The sequence below is a fragment of the Pomacea canaliculata genome, linkage group LG5 (genome assembly GCF_003073045.1).
Source record: "Pomacea canaliculata isolate SZHN2017 linkage group LG5, ASM307304v1, whole genome shotgun sequence".
NCBI classification, from domain to species: domain Eukaryota; kingdom Metazoa; phylum Mollusca; class Gastropoda; order Architaenioglossa; family Ampullariidae; genus Pomacea; species Pomacea canaliculata.
In genome coordinates, this window is record NC_037594.1 from 7317602 (window position 1) to 7343573 (window position 25972).

Here is a 25972-nt window from a genome sequence, read left to right on the forward strand (position 1 = left end):
TAATAAAAATGTGTTTGTGTACAAATGCCTCCACCATTTACCTAAAAGCTGTAGCACGGAAGGAAGCCAAGGAGTACGGCTGTTCTAAACGTCCTCTAACAGATCTGTGAAACAGCTGAAGTGGATGTGTTCCCCTGCCTTCCCCATCGTCATAAAACGAGTTAGCTTCCGGTCAGTCTTTTTTTTCTTTATTTTTCCACTCCTGCGTGTAGCTGCAGACTTGAAAGTTTACTTTGTTGTGAACTACCTCTGCCCATCCTCAGTCACCATCAGCCTCACCTTTACTTCCCCCCAACTCTCTTCAGACCGGCGTCCCGAGATATCGAGTTCGTTTAAATAATGATACTTTTTCTAAAAAGCAGTATAACCCATCTTTGAAATGTCACTTCCGCCATTTACCGAATCACTTCCGCAACCTGCCGTGTGACCTAGCACACAAGCCCTCGTAACGTCTCTGTCCGACACTAGACACCCACATCCATCGAATATCTCAGCAATGGAAGCGGCCGCCAAGCTGCCCATTTCATCTTAAATGACCCAGTAAAAAGCGGAAGTGTCAAGAACATCTTGAGGACTTTTCTGCCTCGCTCTAGGATATCACCTAGCGTTTTCATGCTGGCCAGAGTCCAAGAAAAAATAGAAGGTCAGCGACTTTTTACTGATAGCTATCGCCATCCGTCCACCTTTCAACAGCCCGCCAGTTGGGAGACCTACTGAACGGGGGGGCAAAGTGTAGGTCTGACTGGCGCGCCAGGTGAAAGCCTAAAAGGTGGACGCATCGCATCAAGTCTCTCACCCCCTCACCCCACCAAACAAACAAACCAAAAAGCGAAAAACCCCAATTGGTCACAGTTTGCCGTTTTCCCAAAATGGGACAAACAAAAGAACACATAGACGCAACTTTCTCTATAACTAGTCGTTTATTGGAGAGCCAGTCAAGTAAACACCGTAAGATTCCCCGATACATTTTATCTGCTGATTTGCACAAATTTGCTCCGAATGCACCGACCGTTACACCGAGCACAGGGACAGACCGGCGTCACGTGGTCTGCCTGTACGTGAGCACCGACAGATCTCGGGTCCGCCTAGCAGTCCTGCGATATTGTATCCTCCCTCTTCACCCCATCTGCCACCATCACTCCACTTCGTTGTCCCCGCCACACTAGACTACGGGGCAGTGCCATGGCAGACGCTGCATACTATTTCTGGCAGGTTATCAGCATACAGCGACAATGACCGACTGACGACTAACAGCTTCTCTCTCAACGCTACAAGCTGGTAGCAGGGGGAGAAAGGAGAGTCACACGAAGTTTTTACTTTCCCGACAAAACATCGGCACACATGCTTTAATGCCGCTGCACCTGATAACGTTTGTCTATTTCTGAAACAAATTATCCCAGGCATCTACAAAATAAGTCTGACACTTGCAGTACAAGCCAAGATAAAACAATTTTCCGTTCTCTTCCTGCGCGCTTGCTAGATGGTCGACGTGCCCCTGTATTATTCGTGCCACGCCACCCCAGTATTCCTAAAATGAAAACATATAAAGGAAGTAGTCGCTACCCCATCTCCCCACTCTCCCAGCGCATCCGCCTCGAAGAAAAGAAGCCGAGACATCAGCGACACAGCACGTTTGTACCAACGTTAATGTCTGTGCAGGGAGCCAGAAGATAGGGGCAACCCACACTGCACTGGGCTTTCCTGCAGGCTTTGTAAGGGACCCCGACTGCACAGAGACATCTGCTGACGACAGGAAATGGCAAGGGAGAAAGGGGTACAGACGATGGCACGAAGCAGAGGAAACGGGTAGGGGGTGGTAGAAAGAAAAGTCTGACGGGAAGAAGAGGAAAGGAGAGGAGGGTATGGCATCTGCTGAGTTAACACTCTTTGGGGAGTAGGCCAGGGGATACAGTGCTTGCGCCTTACATTCCTCACAATGTGCATCCTGCCATTTAGCAAAGCTTAAAAAAAAATATATACGGGAAAACTTGCATATACGCGCGCGAACACACAAACACGCATTTTCTGTGAATGCGTAAGAAAGAGAAAGTGAGAGATGAAAGAATAACCACGTCTTCCTCTTTTTTCTCAGCTCCCCTCTCCCTCGTTAACCCCCGTGTGCGCGCGCGTACTCACCGATGATGCGACAGACGATGAACTACCCCATGTTAAAAACACACGACTGCACGATTCCCGCTCTGGACTATGACGACCTATTCTCCTCAACTCACCTCCTCATCGTCAATGTGGCTTCCATTCCCGTCATCCAGCAGACACGGCGACTCCGAAACGACGACTGTGTGAACGCTGCAGCGTAACCGATGCCAAGGGGTCTGGCGCCAAGCAAGAATTTCAGAGCCCCATTCCGAAGCACATGACGAGATAGCTGCTCAAGTCCAAAGTCACCGACAGAGATAGAGAGAGAGACACACTCACACCCGCGAACACACACGCACACATACACGCTAGGGAGCAAGCAAGTTGTAGAGGAAGATGCTTGGTGGGAGCCCACAGAAACACAGACTGCTGGTGATGGCGGAGCCGCTGGTCGTGGCGTAGAGGCAGCAGGGAGGCGACGTAGTAGCACTAGGTCGATACAGCCATGATGAGGTGATGTCATCACCGCCACGGCCGTTGCAGGCTCGCAGCCCACCGCCGCGCGCACACACACACATGCATATGAGAGAGATTACGAGGTGGGGGAGGGGAGAGAGACAGAGAGCGAGAAGGCTATTGAAAGGAAGGAGGAGAAGCGACTGTGGTGATGCAAGAATTGGACTCCCTCCCCCGTTCCAGACAAAACACCAGCCGCCCTTACTGCCGTCCTCGCTGATAGTCGACCTAGTTCCAGCCTTTCCTGAAACTGGGTCAGTCTTTCGACTAATCAATACCAGACGCGCGCGCACACACACACACAAATCAATATACAACCATCAAATCGCCAGTCTAAATCACACTCCTCAAGCTTTGTCAAACATCTTATCTCCCTCCCCACCTTCCCTCCCTGCCAACTAGATCCCCCCAACTTCTCTGGTGTAAGCTGAGTCTGAACGACAAGGGGGCGAGGGAGATGTTCCCCATGAAAGTCCACCGCTGACGTCTATCTCTGCTTTATAGATACGGGACTCCTCCCCTTTAACTGTATCCGCACCCTCTTTGTTCACACAATATGCGGTCATTTCCTACCAGTCGTTCGATTTGAGATGTGTTCAGTCATCGTTTGTGAAAATGTCTTTCTCATCAAGCCAAACCTTGCAGAGGGTTAGCGCCAGGTGCCACCCCCTCATTTCGAAGAGATTAATCCCCTTCCACCCATGTGCAGCTTTTATCAGGTAGGTTTTCCGCCAAAATACGGGGCTGGAATCAGGTCTGTCTTAAATAACGTTCACACATCTGAGAATGATCAAGATGTATGAGGGAACTGGCAGATGACCAGGTTTTTATCATCCGACCATTCCCACTCCCAATCACCACACACTTTAGTTATTTACTTTCTACCCGTATGCGGTCTGGTTGTGCACTCACCACAGTCGATTTTAGTTCCATCTTAAGAAAGTACCCACGCATACATCAAATACTTGGAGTGTGCCCTACAAAAGTGTTCCACATCTCCTGACCAAAGTGCACCGATTCACAAAAGGTGTTCTTGAGATGTCCAAACGGGGTACGACTAAGAAACGAAGGCTCACGTACATCACGGACCTTTGAAACCGCTTGTGTGTGGCCAGCTTGTGCGGGGTGACATTAGCAGAACCTCAGTGACATCGAAACAATCTTCTTTTCCATCCACTAACATTGTCATCTCCTCACAGATTGCTGGTGATACCGAATTCTTCACCTACCCACCCGAACCCTCCCGACGGCCAGTCGTCAGCACAAAATGCTGCTGTCGACTATAAAGACTCGACTTTAGTGCACAACAGGGAGCTGGGGTTACCGCCCTGTACGTCAGGTCACCAGGGACGAGGGCCAAGCTTCAAGCCTACTATGGCACAGCGAGCTGCTTCACCTGCCGCCTCGTTAGGCCGATAACTGCCTCCCTCCCACCCCTCCATTGAGTCCCCCGGCACCTGCCGCCTCCGTTTGAAGCATACCTTCGTCTTCCTCCTCATTTTAACATTCTGATGAGGCAGGCCTCGCGGGACACCCCTCTTTACCAGCCATCTACTCCACCTCCATGCCTCCTGCTTCCCCTCCCTCTATTCTTTTCCAAGAAAGACAGCTGACCACGTTCCTGGGACAGAAGGTGTGCGGGTGGCGGTGCAGCCCCACGATGCTATAGAGACTTGGCGTCACATCCTCAACTCCAGCAGGACGCACGGCCACGACACTTCCCAAATCGACGCAAACACAAACCACACAATACTCCTCTACGGTCGTAGTCGTTGTTGTCCTCACGATACACTAATCATTATTCTGTTGGGATAAGCTGTGGTGGTTCTTGTTGAAACTCGGGAAGCGAAGATGATACTGTGCCACAGGACTTGGCTATTCCCTCCCTAGTAACGCAATCTCTTTGTCGGGTCTGTACCGAGAATGTGGCTCATGCTGCTGCAGGCACACACGAACAAAACAACTTTAAAATTTAAGAAACAATAAAAGACCAGTCCACATCCTGTTATTCACACATTCCAAGATATGCACGCACCCACGCACGCGCACACACAGACGGGGGAGAGAGAGAGCGCGCAAATGCTTGTGATGGACTTCTCGATACGATCACAAGTTTCCCCTTCATGAAATGCAATTTCTGTGCTTGCTCGTCTTTCACTAAATCGTACCACTCTGTATGCAGATGGCTTGACTTCTTGCAACCTTTCTTTGAGACGCTTTGATGTAAAATGACCCTGTCATGTTTGTTCCAAAAACAACGTTTGCACAAGGTAAGCTAACACTTGGCACTAACGTTAGTCGGGGTGTACAAAGGCGGGGCACCTTACTGTGCTCCCCGAGAGAAGGAACAGTAGGTATGACAAATGAAGACTGTGGATCTGGGGTTCAGGTCCAGTCGACAGTCAACGCCGTGGAAAATTCCTTTCAACGCTACCGTAAGCCTCCGCGCATTTCAGCGAGGCCACACTGCAGACTACACACACTGAAACATTCCACACCTGGCAGAAACCCCAAAGCATGTGGAACCAAACACATACCTTGTTATTTACGGTGTCTGGCTTCGTATCCCATTCCAGTTTCCGTTTTCCCAGTTTCTTTCGTTCGCGAGAGAAATAGAGAGAGAGAAAAAAAAAAACAAAGAAAGAAATATGTGTGTTTGCAATACCCAATTTTCGAACAGGGCGGTGGCATACAGTGTGAGCTTATGTGATCACCCCACGAGCAAATGTTTTGACAGGCGGGTACTTAAATAACAAATACATAGAGAGACACTAAGTAGTCAATAACAGCAGTACAAGATCAAAAGTATTAAAACTAGGGAGATATAAAACAGGAAGTGCTCAGTGGTAGACAATATGATGACAACAGAAATCTTGACAACAAATTCTTGGGAGAAACAGCGCGTCATGCTTATATTTTTTAATTAAATGTATTCCTACCTCTTGGCCTAGCAAGTGAAGGTTGTGACGATAGAAATTTCCCTGGGTGCCGATACCAAGCTCTTGCACGAGATGTTTAAAGACCTGTTACTGCCATCCACTACCAGCCGCGCATGTTGCAAACAGTCACGCGATGTGCAAGCTGTGCACGCGTAGTCGGCAATGGGGGAGGGGAGCAACGAAAGACGGTCCCTCCCGGCAATGTCGGCTCGTCAGTCACCTCAAGTCTCTCTCCGTGTGAGTGTAAGAGGGCGGCCTCTTTCAACCTGTGAGCCCGCGGACTTGGTTCGAGGTCTAATGACGTTTGTCAACGGGAGCCAGGTACAGACCCACACGCACTGGCGACTTGTCAACCTGACACACCGTGCTCCTCTTTATAGAAACTTGCACAAAAAAAGGTGGGGCGGGAAGGGGCGCTTTAAAAAGCAGGTGTGAGCGCAACACGCCAAAGAAAAAAAAAAAAAAAGTGGCGCAGGACGGCGAGTGATTTGGTGGATTAAAAGACGACAGAGGGAGGAAATAATAATTGCACCCGGTTTCAGAACCAAATGAGCCAAGTAGATCGTCGGTATAGAGGTACTGAGGGTCTGGGCGAATGTTATGACAATCGGGTGACCGTTTACATGGCAGTCACATGAACCCTCATCAAACACAGTCAAATGTTCCACGGATCAGGTGAGGTCAAGCAAGCAGGTTACGAACTTTTACGTAGCAAGTCTCCCTCGTAGTTTACTCACCTCGAACGGTACTCCGGTGGGGTGGGTAGTAAGCCAACAAAAACAAGGAGGGGAACATTCCAGGTCCAGTGACCGGGACGTCTCTGGAAAATCAGCCGCAAGCAGCAGCTGCCAGAAAAAGGTTGCCACGTCAGTCAAGCCAGGACGCCACCTGTCGCGCTATGAGGATGGCCAACCACCACCAGCAGCTACAACAGATCGTCGCCAGCAGCGAAGTTTAGTGTCGAAGACGCCTTAGCGTCTCTCTCCTTTTTTTCTTGCGTAAACTTACCCGCAAGGCCCTGTTGATCCTCTAGCCACGTGCAGGCATTTCTTTTTTGTTTTTAAATCAAGCATACCGATCTGAACGCTACGCTCAAGCCATCCATCCCGGCATCCGGTGTACAATATCCATTTACCACTATATCCTCCTCATTGATCTTCTGCTTCGAGCCTCACGTCAACAACTTAAGTCGGGGGGCAAATGTTGTTAACACACGCGTGTCTTATCACATCTCCCCCCTCCTACCAACACCCCCAAGACACTCCGACAAGTACTGGGTAGGATATTATGCTAGCAAAAGCGGCAGAAGAACGAGTCTTTCAATCCTTCCGACCTGCGCCATTGCCCCTAAGCAGGTAAGAGTTCAACAGCGAAATCGATGCTTTGCAAAACAGTGGACAGGGGGTGGTGGAAAGGAGGGAGAAGGGAGTGTACCCCAAGCCGTTTGCACCCTCAGAACGTACATGAAAAGAAGTAATAAACAGACGTGAAGTACTCAGAGCAGTCAACGTCCTGACACTTCTATTAAAAGCTGATCAAGTTCACGGCCATTCGCTGGTTCTTTGCCAGCCTTCGCTTCCTCTCTAAAATCTCTACGAGTTCTGAAGACATCTGAGAAAGTGGAAATGCGCTTTTTTCTCAGTTTCAAAGCAGAAAAACTGCCAACCTTTTTCTCCTTTTTGTGGCTCAGGCATGAAGCGGTGAGAAACGCCTCTATTTTGAGGAAGACGTGTGCCCTGGTTTCGTTATTTTCACGAGGACACACAGGGGGGACAGTCACACGGCGCCGTTTGAGAGGTTAATTTAAGTCCCATGGCTAAGGCGACTTTTTCGCTTTTTTTTTTAATTAAAAAAAAGCAGCTTGCACGCCCTGTGCAAAAGTCATCAGAAGCCCACCCCACCCTACCTTTTGTGTTCGTTCTCTTACTCGATTCGTTGGCAGATTGTTAAGTATCGTAGTCACAAACAACAAAACACAAGATCTGCAATACAGTCACCACCGCTACACAGTCACGAGAACAGTCCTCGGTGATATTCGTGATATGTGACCGCCATTTGTTATACCTAAAACTCCCTCCTCCCCTACACAAAACAAACGAATCAACTTCTATTTATAAACGCTGTTTCGCGATAATTTGAAACTCCTACAAAAGTTCAAGCCTTATGGTCTGTCGTGTTTTCAGTTGATTGGTTCCAAGTCGAGGAGAGTGGAGGTCGAAGATTCTTGCGAGAAAAGACAAAAAAGGAACTAAGTATTGCACTCTATTGTTGATTTTAAGAAGTTTATCGCAGTTTCGGAAATTAAAATGTTAAATGGTTTGCCGAAACTTGACAGCCTACAACTTCGCGAAAGACTAAAAGCTGCTCCCGGGGAACAACCAGCAGAAATACATCCGTGATCAGACCAAGTGCATAATTTTATGACCCCTGACTACAAGCGTTAGCCTAATGTCTAAAGAGGTCAGAAATATAATACATTCGTATATTATACTTTTCCACAGGGCATCTTAATACTCCTGCTAGCTTCCCCTCCCCCTCTCTCTCTCTCAGAGCCTATAAACCCAGTACTACCATCACCTCCCTGACAGCCAACCTATTGTGTCCTTCCGGCGAACACACCCTGACATCACTTTGGTCAAAGAGCGCGAGGCAAAAGACAAACTGCGGAAATCGTAACCCAGTCCGCGTTCCGAGCTAACTGGCGTATTGGCGTCAAAAGCCCTCGTCCCTTACTGTCGGACAACGGAACAATCGGAGAGTGGTGGGGGGGGACTATTGTTTCTCGTTTCCAATTTTTTCATATATAATGATTTTTATACTAATCCATGGAACATGCTACCTGGAGCTACTAATCCACGTAACTAGTTATTTTCCGAAACCTTGTAAACCCCTCACTAAACACGTGAATTACTTCAACAGACCACGTGACTCAGCAGCAGCGGTTCAAATAGATTTCTCCAGGGCATTACGGGCATTATAAGGCTTTCTTACAATCCGGCGAGGATCCATAGTCTGGTGGTTAGTGAGCTCGACTGTGGAACACAAGACCCCTGGCTCACGGGCCTGCCACTGGATTAACTCCTCTGCTCACCCAGGCGCTGAAATGGGCACTTGATTTATCAGGGGAGGTAGCGACATCAGAAGATGGATGGGCTGCGCGTTCTCCGTGATGTACCCACCACACGGTGGAACACTTAGGCTTATAAGACCTTTTACCTTTTCTCTTTTCTAATTACCACCCGCCACGCGCTTCTGATGTTAACGTTTTCATTCTTGAACGTGAACCCGTTTGAAGTCGCAACTGTCTAACACAGTATTAGCTCTGTAGACTAGATGATACGCAGCATCCCATGCCAAATACACTTACGAGTGAAAATGAAAACTGACACAAGAGGGTGGGTGCTTCATCTTGCTAAAATCAACAGGTGCGTTCTGAGATAACTGCATGACCTCCAACATCGTTAAGACTTATCACAAGCAAGGAAGCATACGTAATGACAAATGACAAACAGAATAAGCAAACGTTATCCCCCCCCCCCCCTTTTTTTTTCTTTCTTAACATCTAGCCCTCGATCTAAGTGTAAAAGAAACAGAAACACTACATTGTTTCAAAACAAAGACATTAAAGTAGCAAATAAATGATAATAGGGAGTGTGTATCGCAACTGATGAGCAGTAATCACAGCGGTTTGGGACTTCATGGTTAGCCTCTCAGCACAGTCTAAAATAATTCTAGTACAAACTGATGTAATAAGCTAACAGGTACGTGCTCTCCTCTCTCTCACTTTCTCTATCTCACACACACACACGCACGACCTTGCGATACCGTCTCGTATCAATTTGTGTTGAATGCAGTTCTCCCAACGACGCGACGACACGCGAGAAAAGGTCAACCGTCACGCACGGGGCGTTGGTGGGGATGAGGGGAGGAGGTGGTAACTGTTAAACGATGATCATACAGCTTAAGCGACAAAAATAAAAAAACTTAGCAGCAGAGGTAGACTCAAAGGAGCTGGAGGAGGGAGTAACGGAAATCCGCGTGCTGGGCCTCTAAAAGCTTGGCATCTCGCGGATGGCAGCAGAGGAAGGAAGGAGGGAGAGGAAGAAGTCAGCAAAGGAAGACAGATGAAGGCTCACCTTGGCCTGCACACTGCACACCGCTTCCTGCTGTTTCGATGACAGGCAGAAGGCCGCCAAGTATCTGCACTCCGATCGTGAGAACGCGAGGTAACATGCCTTGTGGCGCGATGTGCGCGCCGTACACAGCTACCCGGCACTATCCTACACACTGAGCCAGCGTGCCCGCACGGCCTGCTACCCCGCTACCCGCCACAAGCCGCGTACACGACACGCGTTGCCTCCATCTACCTCCCCACCCTGCCAATCAACGACTTTGTCCACGCGTGACTACTGTTGTCCAGATGACGAGCAGGAACCAAGAACCAAGCAAGAACTGCACATTCCCACATTCCCAGATGTTATCAACGTGCCTCAAGCACCGACTTGATCAAATGCAACGGGTCACAGATCCATAATATGCTGATAACCAGATAACCGCCGCATGCCTTTTAAATCCCTGAAGAATGATAGGAAGAAAAATCACTTACAAATCGGCTACTAAGGCCCTAAAAAAAAAAAAAAAAAAAATCAAGGGACTAAATAGTTCCCAAAAATGTTCACCGAAACCTAGGTGTGACCATAATTAGTGGCGGTGTAGGTATTAAGTGACTAGAGATACCCGAGATTGTCAGTCATCTATCGGCGATGAAATTTCATATGAGAGTAAAAGCACGCAAGGACACGACTAAATTCACATATATCATGAGCTCTGTTATGGCTGTCAGACAAAAGAATCTAACATAACACAGCTGTTCTGTGGCTTCTCAATCCCCATCCCGCGTGCACACACACACAAACACACAGTCGGTCTCCCGACGGGTACTGTACAAGCCTCGCACGGCTAGTCAAGGCGAGGGGCTAGTGGTTGCATGGTGGCCCCAAAGGGTTTGCCAACGTAACTCGCTACATTTTAGCCCAGTCAGCGCCTCCAACTCACATTTCCCGCAACACGAAGTCTCCACCAGTCAGTGTTCACAACGATTAGAGAGACAAACTCTGGCACTGAATGGTAGGGGCCCTGGAAATGTGGGGGTGAGAGGTTGCAGAGCGGAACGTCTGACACCAAGCATGCCAAGGCTGAAAGGATGCACATACAGCTAAAAGCACTTCACAAACTTTCTCGCATACATACTAACGTTTATCATATTCTCGCGAAAACACACACAAAGCAGGAATGGTGCCTGTTTCTTTCATGTCATTACTGTTGACACATCAAGATGGCATAACAAACCATATCTTTCTCACCCACAATTCAGCAGTTTTTCTGACGGGTAGGGGGTGGAGTTAGTGGTGACCCACCAGCTGAAGTAAAGCTCCAAAGATTTCAAGAGATAAATATGACACTTACCCTCCAGCAAACAGTGCAGTCTGTTGTCTCTCTACATGTACACGGATATATGTAAACTGATACTCCTGGTATGAAGCCTCAACTCACTTGGTGCTTGCTGCAAAAATGAACCAGAACACTTTGTTCAATTTTCGGACACAAAGCCACACTCTATCAATTAATATTGTAGTAAACGCTTTGACCTATACTACAGCTCACTGATAAGAGGGGCTCAGCAAGCTCTGACATTAACTCTGCACATGTACCCCACAGGCTTGCCTTACCGTCTCCGCTCATTAGCAAAGTCCTGTCAAATCCTTCTGTAGCTACATCTGTGGATGGTACACAAGACATCAAGATTATCGGCCTACGCATGTTCCCCTAACTTCCACCTTGGGAAACTAAGCATATACCTACATGTACTTCAAAACCAAGCCTGTGGTAGTCTTCGTTGAGCTATTGCTTTATCCTCTTGCCATGATCCTTGCAAATCGTAATGAAACTGAGCGAGGTTTTCTACGTGCAGGAGACTTTCAAGTGCTGACATTGTAGCGATTTATCACTGGATTATCGCTTGTGTGTCCGGGACGGCAATTCTAGTGGCAGTTGACCCTGCATTGAGGACAAAGCTATCTGTAATGATTTCAAAGGTAACGCTACTTCCAGGGGTATAAAATTGTGCGCAGTCAGCAATTCGTAAACTAGCACACACACACACACACTTGCAAACAGGAGGCAGGCCCAAGCTAGTCAAATACATAAGAAAGTGCACGAAAAAAAATTGCCAATGGGGAAAAAAAAACAATCACACTAACATAACAGAATAGCAATAAGATTAACTCCTTACGCCTTAAATGTTAGACAGCATGCCCATGTCAATGAAACCGGACTTTCTAACAGTACAACGCGATGATGGTCATTTACGATCAACAACAGTCTACAACACAACATGCCCACTGACCTAGCTAGTGCAGTGGTTCTTGTAACTTTCTCTATGAGGCAAAACATTTGTAATCTCTACTGATTTAATGGCTGCAGCGACCTCACGTGCGCTTCCTATATGAGTTAGAATTTTGGCCCAAAACCATCTTTGTGCCCAAAGACTAATTCATGCCTGCTACAAGCTGTCAAATTTCAAATTAAAAAAAATATAGTACTACAAAGGGATACAACATAATGGATGTTTAAGAAGGAAAAGATCTGGTACAGTATTAACAATTGTACTTCTGTTTCTTCCTCAACGGCTACACACAAATGTTTTTGGGCCCATACTCATGGGCTTGGGACTAGATGTTATCTTCGTCGCTAGCTGAACGGTTGAACTGCGTGTAGTCCCATCTGTCCCTTGAATGATACCGGTCATTGGTGTGTATGTAGAGGGGGTGGGACACACGGATAGAGGTGGCAGCTGACCCACCACTCACGTCTGTTTTGGGCAATGGTAAGCAGGACGACGTCCACTCCTTCATGTTCGACAGTCAGTTCTTCTTCGGTCACCGCGGCTTCCACCACCCTCAAAAGCACCTTGAAGGACAGTCTTTTGACAAAGTGTCGTGCCGGGTCACATGGACAAACCAGACCAGCTCATGCCTCTTCACTGTTGCAAGTAGGGGCATCAAGTGTCCTGTGAGCGGGGCTGGCGACCGTGCTTCGTATGAAGTCAAAGGTCTTATGCTCCCTGTACGACACCCCAAGTAGCCTCCTCGGGTACTTGCTATCAAATGCCCGGATTCTCCGTGTCGGCGAGCAGAGTTCATGTTTCACAGTAGGTGCTACAAAGGACTTGTACAGATCATACTTCATAGTAAACTTAATGCTATGGCCAGTCCTGTCCAGCTGGCCATTGCTGTCAGGATCCTGATACGGGTATCGTCGTCTTTGGAGAGGGTGGCTCCCAAGTACTTAATTAAAGCTGTTTACTCACTCTACGTACTCCATTCATGTGGATATCGGCTTTGCCAATGACAATGACTTTACTCTTGTCAGTCCTCATCTTCCTATGCGTCTGTCAATATGTATGGAAGGTCTTGCAGTTTTCTGAAATAGATGAGATGGTCGAGGAGGGTTTCACTCACGATGTTATCCGAAAAAAAAAAAATGTTAACTGCGTAGGTAATAGAAGGTAACCTTGACGGACGGACACTGTCGTGTGAAAGTCCCTTTTCACTATTCAGTAGCACTGCACCCGTTGAGCTCTTATTCAATGCTTTGATGACTCAGAGTAGACTCTCTTCAATGGTAAATGTTCGCATCATATGCCATACCCCTTCACCCAACTCCGTGTCAGACTGTCAAAAGCCATTTTAAAGTCTACGAAGTTGTGATATAGGTCCCGCTGATGCTAAAAAGGCTTCTCTATGAGAAGGCGACAGTTAAAGATCTGCTCCTTGCTGGTTTGAAGTCAGACACTTTTTTTACCTGTCCTCGGTGGATGCTTTCAGTAATAGTTGGCTTATGTGGCTGATTCGGCTTAAGATTCTGTACTTTTGGTATTGCTTACTGTTTCGTGGAATGGTTACAACTAGTAACTGCGGTTTTGTAAGATGTGGCAGTTTGTACATCCAAGTCAATCTACTTCCTGTCTACAGCTACCTCCGCGTTGCTTTATCTTACAACAATTTAGTGAATAAAAGTTCTCTATTTCTTTTTTTAAAAGTTGTTTTATTTGTTAAGGGTACGCGCCATGCACATGTTCGTCACAGTGAGCTAAAAGATTATAGAAGCTTCGGGTAATCATACCAGGACAGTATGGTTGTTCTTGGTACCAACAGCTTCTCCTTCGTCTTCCAATCAAGCTTGCCAAGTCTGGAAAGGATAGGAAGAGAGAAGCAAGAAGAAAACACGCACACACACGTGTCACGGAAAAAGGCCCAGGTAAACGTTGCAGGCATGTTGATTATGAATCCTGGCCCAGGTGGCTGCTTGGTGGCGTGGGAAATTCCTACGCTCGCCCACGTAGGAAATACACAACGCGCCCAACAACCTCCACCTCCTCTCCCCAACTCTTCACTCAATCCAGCCTGCCCTCTCTCTCTCTCACTCACACACACCCGACTTTACTAAAAAACAAAAAAACAAAACAAAAAAAAAAAACAACTTACAAATTTCGTTCAAGATAAATACTAGTAATATCAGTCCCTATGGTGTTAATTGAATTTAGTTTACAAAGCATGACTAGCTGGCGAACGCTCTTAAAGCGCCATTGGGGTGCACTGTGCATACACTGTCACATGTATCTATTGCATCGTCGACAAAGACGGTCTCTTTTGCTGCACTGTATCACGCGAGGATTTTTTTTCTTTGAGGGGGAGGGCTTGGGGGCTGGAAAACACCACACCGCGAAAGGGCGAAACAGCAGCTGCAGCGTGCCACAAGAGGATCCTTAAAATCGCAAAACACACAAGACAATTTCTATTCCTAGGACACATCATTAAATCTGACCATCACTGTAGTGAGCAAATATCGAATAATTCATTGATCGCTCCGTATTTACAACAATTAAATTTTTTTTAAATGCAACCCTAAAATTTGTTGTTAAGTTACAAATTTAGAACATCTCTTTGGACAAAATGCCAAACCAGTAATCTCTTTTAACAGATAAAAACTTGTTCCTTGGCATTCCCACTCCTTCCTTCAATTTGAGCAAGTTCTGAACACCACATGTTCTCCCACACACCACGCAACCCTGACGATAGCTCGCTTCTTCAACCTGTCACACCATACAAAGGCAAGAGAGGAAAGGAAAGACTGCAAAAGAACGAATGAGGAACACCCACAGACAGCAAGAAAGGCGCGCACACACACACGTCTCTCTCCTTTCCCCATCCCGTCTCCCCACCTCTTGCACATTACGCGACCTGCACGTGCATGTTAGCCAACGCCACCCCTTGCCTGCAAATGTCACGCCAACGGAAGAGCGACATTTCTCTACCTCCAAGGCAGCAGCAGCCTCCTCCTCCTCCTCCTCCTGCTGCTGCTTTCCTCGTGCACCTTAGCCGCGCGACACAATGCCACCAGTCCCAGCGCGGGCACCAACGACCGGGTGCGTTCTCGTGGCACACTTTCCAATCGTTGTCATCAAGTTAGCGACCACAGCAGCCGCCCTATACGTTCTTTCCGTTTACAATAAAGGACAGCATCATATAACTTCTTGTGTTTTCAAGTACGGTCGGCGGAGGGGAAGGTTAAAAGCCGCCTTGCAATCGGATACTTCAACTGGGAGGGAAGGGGAAGCAGCCGCTGAAAACGTCTCAAGGCGACAAGACCCTTCGCCATCAACTCGCAAGCGTCCTTCAGAAAGTACGTGCATCTGCACGGTGGTAGTGATGGTGGCGCCACACCACTTCCGCTAGCTGCTCACGAGTATGTTAGAACCGCACAGCATGTAACTATTTCAGCAAAGCCCCTCGCCCTCCTGCCCCCCCCCCCCGACACAGCTCCCATCACTACCTCCTCCCGTCACAGCTCCGTTACACGCATAAGGAAAACTGCAGCTTGTCTGCTATATAAAGTAACTATAGCAGGCCGGGTATCGGCTGACGCCGTTCTCTAGCACTAATACAACATCCTCATCACGCAAGGCATGACGCCTGGAGCTGCACGTCGCGTCGCTGTAACCTGACCACACAATGATCTTCATTACGAGAAGTCACACTGCAAAAGGATCAGGTGGCTTTAAAGGAAAAAAAAAAAGTTTTCACTCAAGAACTGACGCTGAGAAAGAAGGGTTTTGCTTCTAGATCCACCATCCTCCGGGCTGTCTCCAGTGATGCTAGTTTCCGAAACAATACCACGGACGTATTTCAAAAGACCCGTTAGTTCAACTGCTGACTGTCGATGGATTGATTCCCTTTGACCCTGCTACAGTAGGGGCCCGAGAGGCCACCTCGTGCCTCGTATCAATGGTTAACAAAGGGTGGTACCGTGAACAATCCATCCGGTGGGCCACCGTCAAGTGCGTAGGTTACAAAGGCCAGGCGTGAACCGCCCGAGATAAAGACATTAGAGACCATCTCCGACTGCTTTACTTGGTATTTATATGTCCTACACTGTTAAAGAAGACAGCATACTGCCTGGTCCACTTCGTCTTGTTCCACCACCCACTCTTGTGTGCCATCAGAGATAATTGTTTCACACAGTTATTGTATTTCTCTGTGAGTGGTGAGGCAGCTTATTTAATGCCATATGGCTAATATATGAACACCAGATACCAGCTACCAGATGGACTTGTTAGTTTACAACATCCAGGCCATAATACATTCTGTTTCCAATTTCACCAGGAGGTAGACAGTAGCCATCAAACCAGCAAATAAAATTACACAGAAGAGAGGAGAACAAAACGATGGGTTCGTAGCTCCCCAACCTCCCCCCTCACAACACACACAAAACTAGCGAAAAAAATCACTGCAAGGAAGAAATGCTTTTCCACAAAAGAATGAACCAACCAGCCCAAAGAGGCGCGAACTACATGGATTTCAAGAACCGTGAATAAAGAGAATCACCCAGTGTGGAAGGCGAACCACTAACCAAACCTCAAAATACTACTCGTACACATATCAAAGATAGAGAGAGCTATTTAAGTGGAGACTATGGCGATACACGTTTCGGAGGACGTCCCACTTTTCCTTCCCTGTTGTTATTTTACTTCCAACTTCCTGTCTGATGAAACTCCCCACCGCAGCTATCAGTCTTCGCCCAAATTACCCCATTTCTGGGACGGCTTCTCGTTCGAAGAAATAACTCAAAACATAAGATATCGGTTATCAGACAGTAATTCACGCAAGACGTGGAGCGAATTTACCCTTAAAAAAAAATTCTGGTGTTAGCAACTGCAACTACGGGGTTCTTTTCATGCTCGTGATGTATTCAATGGACGACGGCGTGACAAAAGCATGGAAGACGTGTGGAGTGCCGTTTGGCGGGGACGACCTGGCGACGTCTGGAGCTACTGGCTAAAACCTTGAGCAGATTTCATGCTCGCACCTGCCTGGAAGTTAGGCATTTGCATATAAGTGTCAGTCGCATTCTGAACACCGACGTTGACGGATCTAAACAAGCTGAACCAGAAAGATAAGAACAGGTTCTCGCGATGACAAAAGAGCCCGGTAATTGTATTTCACTCCTCAAGGATTAGCTCTCGCAGTGGAAAAAAAAAGCGGCCTACTGTGGAACCCTGTTTTGTTCCTCTTAACAGGGTTGTCTGCTTTTCGGTGGGGGGAAAAAAATCTGGGACGTTACGGAATATTTTATGCAGCATTCTGATGGTGATTGGGCCAAAATGAGTTATTAAAAAGACAGCTGACGTTTGCATTTAAAACTCGCTCACACGCTTAATGACGTGTTGGAACATCTTTTCTATATCATATCAATATAATTACTACACAGCCTCAATCTTGAGGACTGCAATTATTTGCACTATCAGCAAATTACCCCCACCACCCCCCCCAAAAAAAAGGAGAGAGAAGCGTGCTATTACCAAATCTCTCGCACAATATATATATATGAGGGGAAGGTTCCGATGCACGTGGTCAGAAGTCATCTGCGCACCTTGCATCATTAGGTTTAGGATTAGCACCGCGACCCTTCCCTACAAATGTAGGTTCCGGGCCTACTTAATGCTGCTGGCAGGCAGGAGGAAGAAGCTATCATCCTTTCATAAACTGCTCACGCCTCAAAGTACTCGGCGAGAAAGTGCACCGCTTCATAATGAACGACGGCGCCGTCCTCGAAAGATGGTTTCGGTTTATTTCAAAGATGGCGGAGTTAACGGCAGTTTCCCTCTCTTCGCCCTTTCTTTGTCCCGACGTGCAGCCATCCTCATTCAGCGCTATCGTCCCCCTCCTTTCTCCTCCCCCTCAAAAAAAAAAAAAAAAAACACAAGACGAAGAGGAGTGCACCACTAACCCTGCATTAACCCCGACATCACTGATTTCTTTACTCCATTGTCCGTATTCAGTTGCAAACTGCTGACTACAGCGAGAAATTAATGATTCCGCCAGAAGCGCGTCCTGTGAGAGAAACGCAATGCTTCGTCTGGGCTCGTCTTGAAAGAAATAGCTCTCTAAATAGAAAGATTACGCACTTTTTTAATTTCTTCTTCCTCATTTATATTGTCTCCTGTTCTTGCTATCGAGAAAAGATTTTGTATCTGTGCTTTTTCATCATCTCTCTCCCAAAACCCCCCTTTCTACACACACAGTGCCTTTGCTGCTGTTTTCTTCAGGAGAAAAAAAAAAGGAGAAACACACGCGATAACATCCTTCCTTCATCGTGCTCTTTCATGTGCACAGCGAAACAACTCTTTCTACAGCCCAGCACCCCCTCCCAAAACTCACTTCATCTCTCAAAGATCCAGGCCACTCTCGTTTCATAGATGACTAAACTGATAAATGCTGTTGACTATCTCTGGGACATCAGACGTACTAGATAAAGCAGTGGACGAAGAAAATAAACGAAATGCAAGAATTCCCTGAGGTGTATCCACCATCTTTTAGAAAAAAAAAAAAAGGTGTGGGTATGGGACGGGGAGTGAGGGTGCGTTTTACTAACAACTGTTGCAGCATTTATGGTGGTGGTAGTGGTGGTGAAGTAAACTCGGTGACGCCGTTATCGGCGCGGTGGTGTATCATGAAAAATGGTATCCCGTTGCCCACCGACTCCGAGCAGGCAGTCTGGAAGCACGCACCCCGATGTATTGGCTGGTAAACGAGCACTGGCACAGTACCAGTTCGGGGGGCTGGCAAAATAGGAAAAAAAAAAAGCCGCGCACCTTTAGATCTGGCAGCCGCCTGGCCGGCTAAATCGGTTCCAAGGGAAGCCAGAAGCGTGAGAAAGTTGCAGGATGGAGATGTCCAACATTTGCCGTGCTCATCATTAACAGTAAGCTTCGCTCACATATATGCATTCCCTCTCTTCCCCTCCCCCTCCTTGCCCTACTATACACGCAACCTCAACCCGCGTGCCTTTCTCATTAAAGATCGCTTGAAAGCCTCAAAGGTGTTCTTTCACGTCTACATGCAGATAGAAGAGAAAAATAAATCACCCCACCTCACCAGCAGTGACTAGCGGTGGGTTTCAATCCCGCTATTTGTTGCCCCCACCTTCCTGTAATATGCCAGCTGTTCCTATTTCTCACAAATCACTACCACTTCTCCCTCAAATGTTGCAGAGTACTCAGTGGACACGTCACAATGCTCAGCACGGTGGCATGCCAACGTCTCCAATTTCTCGGCAGGTGCTTACCTACCTACCCACCTGTGTGTGTGCGCGCGCGCACGCCAATTTACAACGACCGTCTCACACTTTGCCGTCACTTATTTTCAGATATCTAGGTCTTCTTTGCCTGTACCGGGTACGTGGTGTAAGGTCTTGAAATACTACCATAACGATTTCTTTCTCCCTGCGTCGGTGTGGAGTTGCGGGTGCAGTGGCACGCTTGGCGCAAGCGGCGGTTTGAGACAAGGAGACAGGTGAGGCATGATATTCGTTGCCCGAGGGGAGGGGACAGAGGAGGTTAGTGAAATGTGTGTCACTGTAAGGCAGCCAGCAAGCCATCGGCAGGTCCTCAGCCAGTAGAAACGCGCCATCGCTCCGTGCTTTGTGAGACGGGTACACCGACCCTTCATCTCCCAATGCCAGCCTTCTGACGGTGGCATTATCTCTTACGCCCTCCTGCCTGTCGCCATCCGCTGTCTGCTGAATTTCCTTAGTAGGCACGAGCAAGGCTTGTTCATGAAAATTACATACATGGACACTTTTTGAGCAAAACTACAACAGAAATCAAAATTTTAATTCCTCCCTCTCTCCTCACACACACGTAAACCATGCAAAAGCAACCAAGCCAAGCCAAACCATACTGACGGGTGCAACGGTTTCTTGTCCTAAAGATTACAAAGTTGGTCAGAAACCTGGTAGTGTGACCCCAAGGCGTCTGAAGACTGTCGCATTTCATTGCACTCGTTCAGTGTTTCACACCCCGCCTGGCGACAGAAAACTGCCTTCCCATGGCTGGAACACACACTTGGGCTGACAGGGAGGCTGGGAACCTGGCCCTGAATGCCACTTGAAATAAAGGAGTCTATGCAGCACCTTAACCAGACTTGAAAGGGAGAGAGGCGCACAGTTTTGTGGTCGCTCTGTTGGAAACGTGCTAAAATAAAAGGAAAGATACAAAAGCCTGTCTTCTTGGGGAAAAAGCAATGAACGCCACTTTGTTATACATTTCACTAGGTGTGTGACGCTCTGATAGACTGGGTTCTTGCCTGTTTCACCTCTTTTATTTGATACTAACATCTGTTAGTTGCTGAATGACTACTGTTTTTGAGCCCATAATGATATGCATTATGTTAATGTGTTGTACTGTCATTAATGCCAGCCTTTCTAATACCTTGTTATCTTGTCCTGTCTTCAACCACGCAACAGCATTACAGAAGAGCTGACTTTTTTTCAGTGCAGTGCCTCGGCCTCTTTACCCTACTTCCAAATGGCCTTAAGAAGCTTATGAGGACAAAAGCCAATATTGGCTTTCTAAAGCCTAGCAAAAACATGGGCAAGGTCGGCAATACTTCAGCGGCTGACTCAGATTTCAAGAGAAACTGGCAAGTTCGCCCCCTGAATTCCTAAGACTTGCATTTTCTGGACCAGGGTAATGGTTCATTTCATTTTGCTGTCTCCTTTGCCTCTCTCTCTGTCTATATTCTCTGCGTAGAATACAGTTTATCAGGCAGTCTTTGTCACAGAAAAATGGGGGCCATGTGGTAGCAAGCGATTTGTTTAATGGGAAGTCCCCCCTCTCTCCTTCACATACACACACAAAGAGACTTACTTGCATCAACAGATGAACAGCACACTGCTAAGATATGGTCAGATTCTTACATTGCATTAATGGGTAGTACATCTCATACCCATGACCCCTTTTCACTCACAAAACCACACTTTCCTTATGTTGTGGTATTTCTGTAACATGATAGTAAAGATACTACCGTGAACCTTCCGCACAAAGTATATACTAAAAAGTCAGGCAGAGACTGATGGAGTTAAAGGAAAACGGGAAAGATCAAGGGGTACAGAAAATAAAGGTAAGAGATGAGAGATGCCTCACGATTTAAAAAGTGTTCGCCGGTAATTATTAGCCCCACAACGACAGTAGTAAGCAATCCAGAGTTTAAAGGAAAAGGCACACAGACTGGCGAGGTGGACTTAAAATGACAGATACTGGCATTTCTGCTCAAAATTCCAAGTTGAAAAACATCTGTTTCTTACAGTTCAAGTGACACAGGACCACCATATTGTATTGTTAATTTCACTGAAACCATCCACTACCTATCAGTTTTCTAAGTGTGATCATCAACAGGCTGGCATTGTGGATCTGGGGACCATGCAATGCAGTTTCAAACCCAAAAACAAAGGGGAAGAGCTGTGTGAAATGGAGATGCCTCTCTTGTCAAATGGCACCCCCCATGCCACAAATTCAGGTAAGTTCCTCCCCCCACCCCTGCAAAACATGGCGGCCAATGATAACCAGCCCACAGCTGTGTTTTAGACCCAACTGTAAGCAAATGGTTCATCAGAAACTCAAAATATTTTAGCAGAAACAAATTAGAATGTCAGTAACTATCACTTAAGCCCAAACTGCTATTTCATTTACCGTTTCCTGTATGTGATTACACTCTGGAAGGATTCTGAGTTCCTGGTTGGATCTGCTATTGAAACACCATCTTGAGATACTGATATCTGTGCGTTGTAAGCAAGGATCAGGTGATTAACAAGACAGCAAACCCAACAGAATAAACTAGACTAAATGACTTAGATTCTAAGACAGAAATGGCAATATCCCCTGACCAAGTGAACATCTAAAGAAAATCTTGCAAGGCATACTATGGCATACAAAGCCCAGCAGAAAGAGAAAAAAGCAAAATCAGCTGTAGAAAATGACGCATTTTTAAAAGTGGTTTTTGAATTTAAAAAAAGTAAAATAATAATGAACCAGCAACAGCAAGTTCTCTAAAAAAAAAAACTGTACTTAACCAAAGTCATCCAATCATTACTCTGGAGAAGGTGGCAAAGGCAGCGAAAGAGGTCTTTTACTATTGCCTGACACTCTATAAGGTGTCAAAATGCAAGCCTACATTCTATACTCTTTTCTTCAAGATGTAAAATGTTAAATGTAAAGAAGACTGCAAACATAGAACTGCCAGAATGCAAACTCTTCTACATTTCCACATCATAATCAGATTCTGGTATGTAACCTCAGAACCAGATGACCTGAATGCAAGAAACAAAACAAAAATATATGGAATGTTTGTATCACCTATGATAAGTATTATGCAAAGTATTATTTTAACCCTGTAAGTTCAAATTGGAGATGATGAAGTGTAAAGAATGCCTAATCACAGACTCATGAAGTTCATGTCTTTACCAAACACATATATGGTGTATTTTTTGTGCATGAGTGACACTACACATGGTTTTAAAAAAAACAACCAAAATCGTAAAAACACAAGATCATAAAAAACAAGGATAGCTTATGATGTATATAACAGTGTCCCAAGTGGCAAACATAATGGCCTGTGAAAGAAATACAGCCACCAGACTGTAAACAACGTGCAATGTGAATAGCAGTTCCTGTATTTTCAATTTTTTTCTTGATGCAGGAATCCATTATCTTTTTAATGTTAAGGGATAATATCAACATGGTTTATGATTTTACAATGAATTACCTAAAATATATTAATTACAGGGGTTTTTTTTTTGCTTTTTTCTTTTCTAGGTCAGAGTTCTTATTCTTTTCTCCCTTATCCTGCCCTGTTGTTCATGTACCTGTTAGGCCTTATGCACATAATACATATCCAAATCCACAGAATCACAACCGACAAATCATGTGTGGATTGCAAAAGCAGCACTAACAGATTTAATCCCTAATCACCATAAATACACATTAACAATAGATTTATGGATGTTGATAGCTTTATAAAGCACATTTACGACAGTCATCAAGACATGCTAGTTTCTCTCTCTCTCACACACACATACGGGTATTCACTTTCACAACATCGTTGATTTCTCATGAAAAGAACTATGAAAAAAGAGAAAACAATATCAAAATAACAAAATTACAAGTAACATAGCCCTAAGACCACAAGAAGGTCATACTTCAACTGCTATTTACAGCTTTATAATTGGAGAAGGGGAATCAATTTGGAAATAATACATTTCAAGTGCTTTAATTTTAAACACTGTCCTAGACAAGCATATCTCAAATTTGTGCATGAAATCCAACTGTAGTGCTTTTTGCCTTCTTGAGATTACGACATCACCACTTTCACATCCAGCAACATGCCTTCTGCTTGGGAGCACAAACTTCTGGAAGTAAGAATCATGATCTATCTTTGTGTTTTACAATCTTTGAATGAAAAAAGCACCTACCATTCTTGGATCATGCTGTGTCCTCAAATCTCCTAATCATCCGTCCAAGAACTCTTTAGTTAAGTTATAATAATAACAATCTTTCCTTAACTGAAGTTACACAGTTATATATTTTCTTTTATCACACAAACAATAAACTGAATCAGATTTTTTTTCCCTCTCATTTTGATTTATTGAAATGTGACTTGCACATTTTATTTGCATAAACCTGATGAAATTGAATTTATAGAGGTGCTAAGAATTGAATTGCCCTCTAGGGATTAATAAAGTATTATCTATCTTAGAGCTCCATAGCCTAGTGTTTGGTATGCTTGACTTCAGATGTTAAGACTTGCATATCATTCTTTTGCAGATTTCTACTCAGCAGAAATGGATACTTGATCAATCAAAGGTAAAAGGTAGTAGTTGGGATCAGAGCTCCATATTACCTGGACTAGATTAGACATAGTGTGCCATTACATCTAGAACTACTAAGCAAAGGCACCCTTTACCTTTTAGTTTTTTCCTTTTTATTAAGATGAGAAGGGATTCTAAACAGAAAATATGTGGTGTTGCATTAAATAAAATTTATAAAAGGGGCTAACATATTAATTCAGTATATTTTATAAAATCACAAGCCTTACTTGCCTAAAGAAAATGATTACAAAATATGGCAGAAAAGGCATTTTTGATAAAACATCTTTAGACTTTGAGATTTCTAAAATCTGAACATCAACTTTCTTTACAAGATTTACAAATTTTAGTAATAATTATAAAATATGCAATGGTAATTAATTTTCAACAATAAAGAGAAACCATTATTAGTTATTAACATAAAACTCCTTCAGTAATGAAACAATCCTCCAAGTTAATTAAGCTTATTATATATACCCACAATAATTTAAATAACCCTTTAGTTTCATAACCACTCAAATGATCTGTGGACCAAAAACTTCATTTTTAAGTATTTTTGTTGAACCGTACTCCCTTCTCTACTTTTAGCAACTTTTGTTTATGTTTTCTATACTTGTTTAATCAATTATTTATGCCCTGCTTGAAAAGCATAACTAAAGGCAACCGCTTCATGTCAACTGTCATTAAATAGCTGGAAAATTATCACCAGAACACCTTCTAGATTAAAATGTCAAGTTAGGCATGAACCCGCAAAATGATTAAATTTTCGTCTGGCATGATGCCAGCAATGGTCTGCTGCAAAATCTCTAAGATTATTTTCCTGTTACAGCAGTTGCAGACATACCAAACTTTTATGTCAAGAACAAAATGTATTTTGTTAAACTGCCACATCAGTGTTGTATCAGTGATATATGCAGCCTTCTAGACTACAAACAGGGAAGTTAAGAACTTGACCTAGTACATCTTGAACAATGAATGTACATGAAATGTGTTGCATAAAAAGTAAGCTACTTTACAGTCAAGTGCTAAATGAATCATTTTGCATATAACTTAGTGCTTGTACTCATGGAATAACTTAAATACACATAATCAAGTACATCCACTTCAAGGTTTACTTTAAAAAATGCTCTCCCCCCACCACAGTACTCTTTCAGACCATCTCTTTTCTAAATACACTAACATATATATATGCAAACTATCACATCTATATCTTGCATATCTCACATCTATATTTGCATATATAATCAAGAACAGAAAAAGAAACACTCAAAATGCTGATCAGGTTATTATTTGTCTGCAGTCACTGGCATATTGTATAGACAGTCTTAGAGTGTCACACATGTAGGTATCACACATTTTCATCTCACAGTAAGAACTTCCACACTACACACATACGACTGACATTAAAGCACATATGCAAAGGAATGATATGCAAGTCTTAACACTAAAATAGTACAAATAAAAATACAATAAACACAATACTCCTAATATAAAACTAACTTGAAAACAAGGTTTTGTCTGGCAAAATTAGCATGGGCTTAACAGCAAAGTGGTCAAGAGTGAGACTGTGAGAAAGAAAGAAATGATTTATGGGGGAAATGGCTGGTGCGGGGGTGTGGCATGTCAAAAATCGATTTGTGTTTTTCGGTTACATTAAATACTATTGTCTGATCGAAATGGTAAACTGGTATTTTGTCAATACTACCATCGAACTATCCTAAATTGCAGCTATATCGACTTCACAACCATTTCAAGGATATTTGAAATAAAATGTATTTATACTCTGACATTCACGCAAACTGACAGATTGTGTATTTTCCCCGTCCCCTGCAATTCGGACACTAATATTGATTGTAACAGTCGACTGCACTGCCAAGGTGCATAGTGAGAGATCAGGATGGGGGGCTATTTGCTTATCTCAAGCAACAGCAGGATGAATGAAAAGCACAATTCTTATAACAAATACCGAAACTGTAATTATAAATCAATTGTTTTTCTATATAAAACTAGACTGATTTGACTTACATGCTATCTTGGATGGATCTTCCAGTCGTAAACCTTTTAGTACCCTGACGTGCTCACTGGTATGTTGCACAAACGGCCTTGCCTGCAAGGCAAGTATGCAGGTGACGTCATTTCTACGGAGCCAATCGCCAATG

General features: G+C 45.0%; 1 protein-coding gene across 7 annotated transcripts in view; it reads right to left on the bottom strand.

Moving 5' to 3' along the window:
• LOC112563584 (protein FAM53A-like) overlaps positions 1-25972 on the bottom strand; it is a 52818-nt gene extending 26846 nt beyond the window's left edge. For 2 of the 7 annotated variants that reach the window (XM_025237677.1, XM_025237669.1), the window contains exons 1-2: positions 25839-25972; positions 11019-11115 (exon numbers count right to left, since the gene is read on the bottom strand). The gene's annotated coding sequence lies outside the window, so the exon portion shown is untranslated. Of the gene's footprint in view, positions 1-2231; positions 2995-5552; positions 6249-9688; positions 10883-11018; positions 11116-11414; positions 11438-25838 lie in introns of those variants that run through there. The other 5 variants (XM_025237670.1, XM_025237675.1, XM_025237671.1 and 2 more) reach the window with 5 other exon arrangements.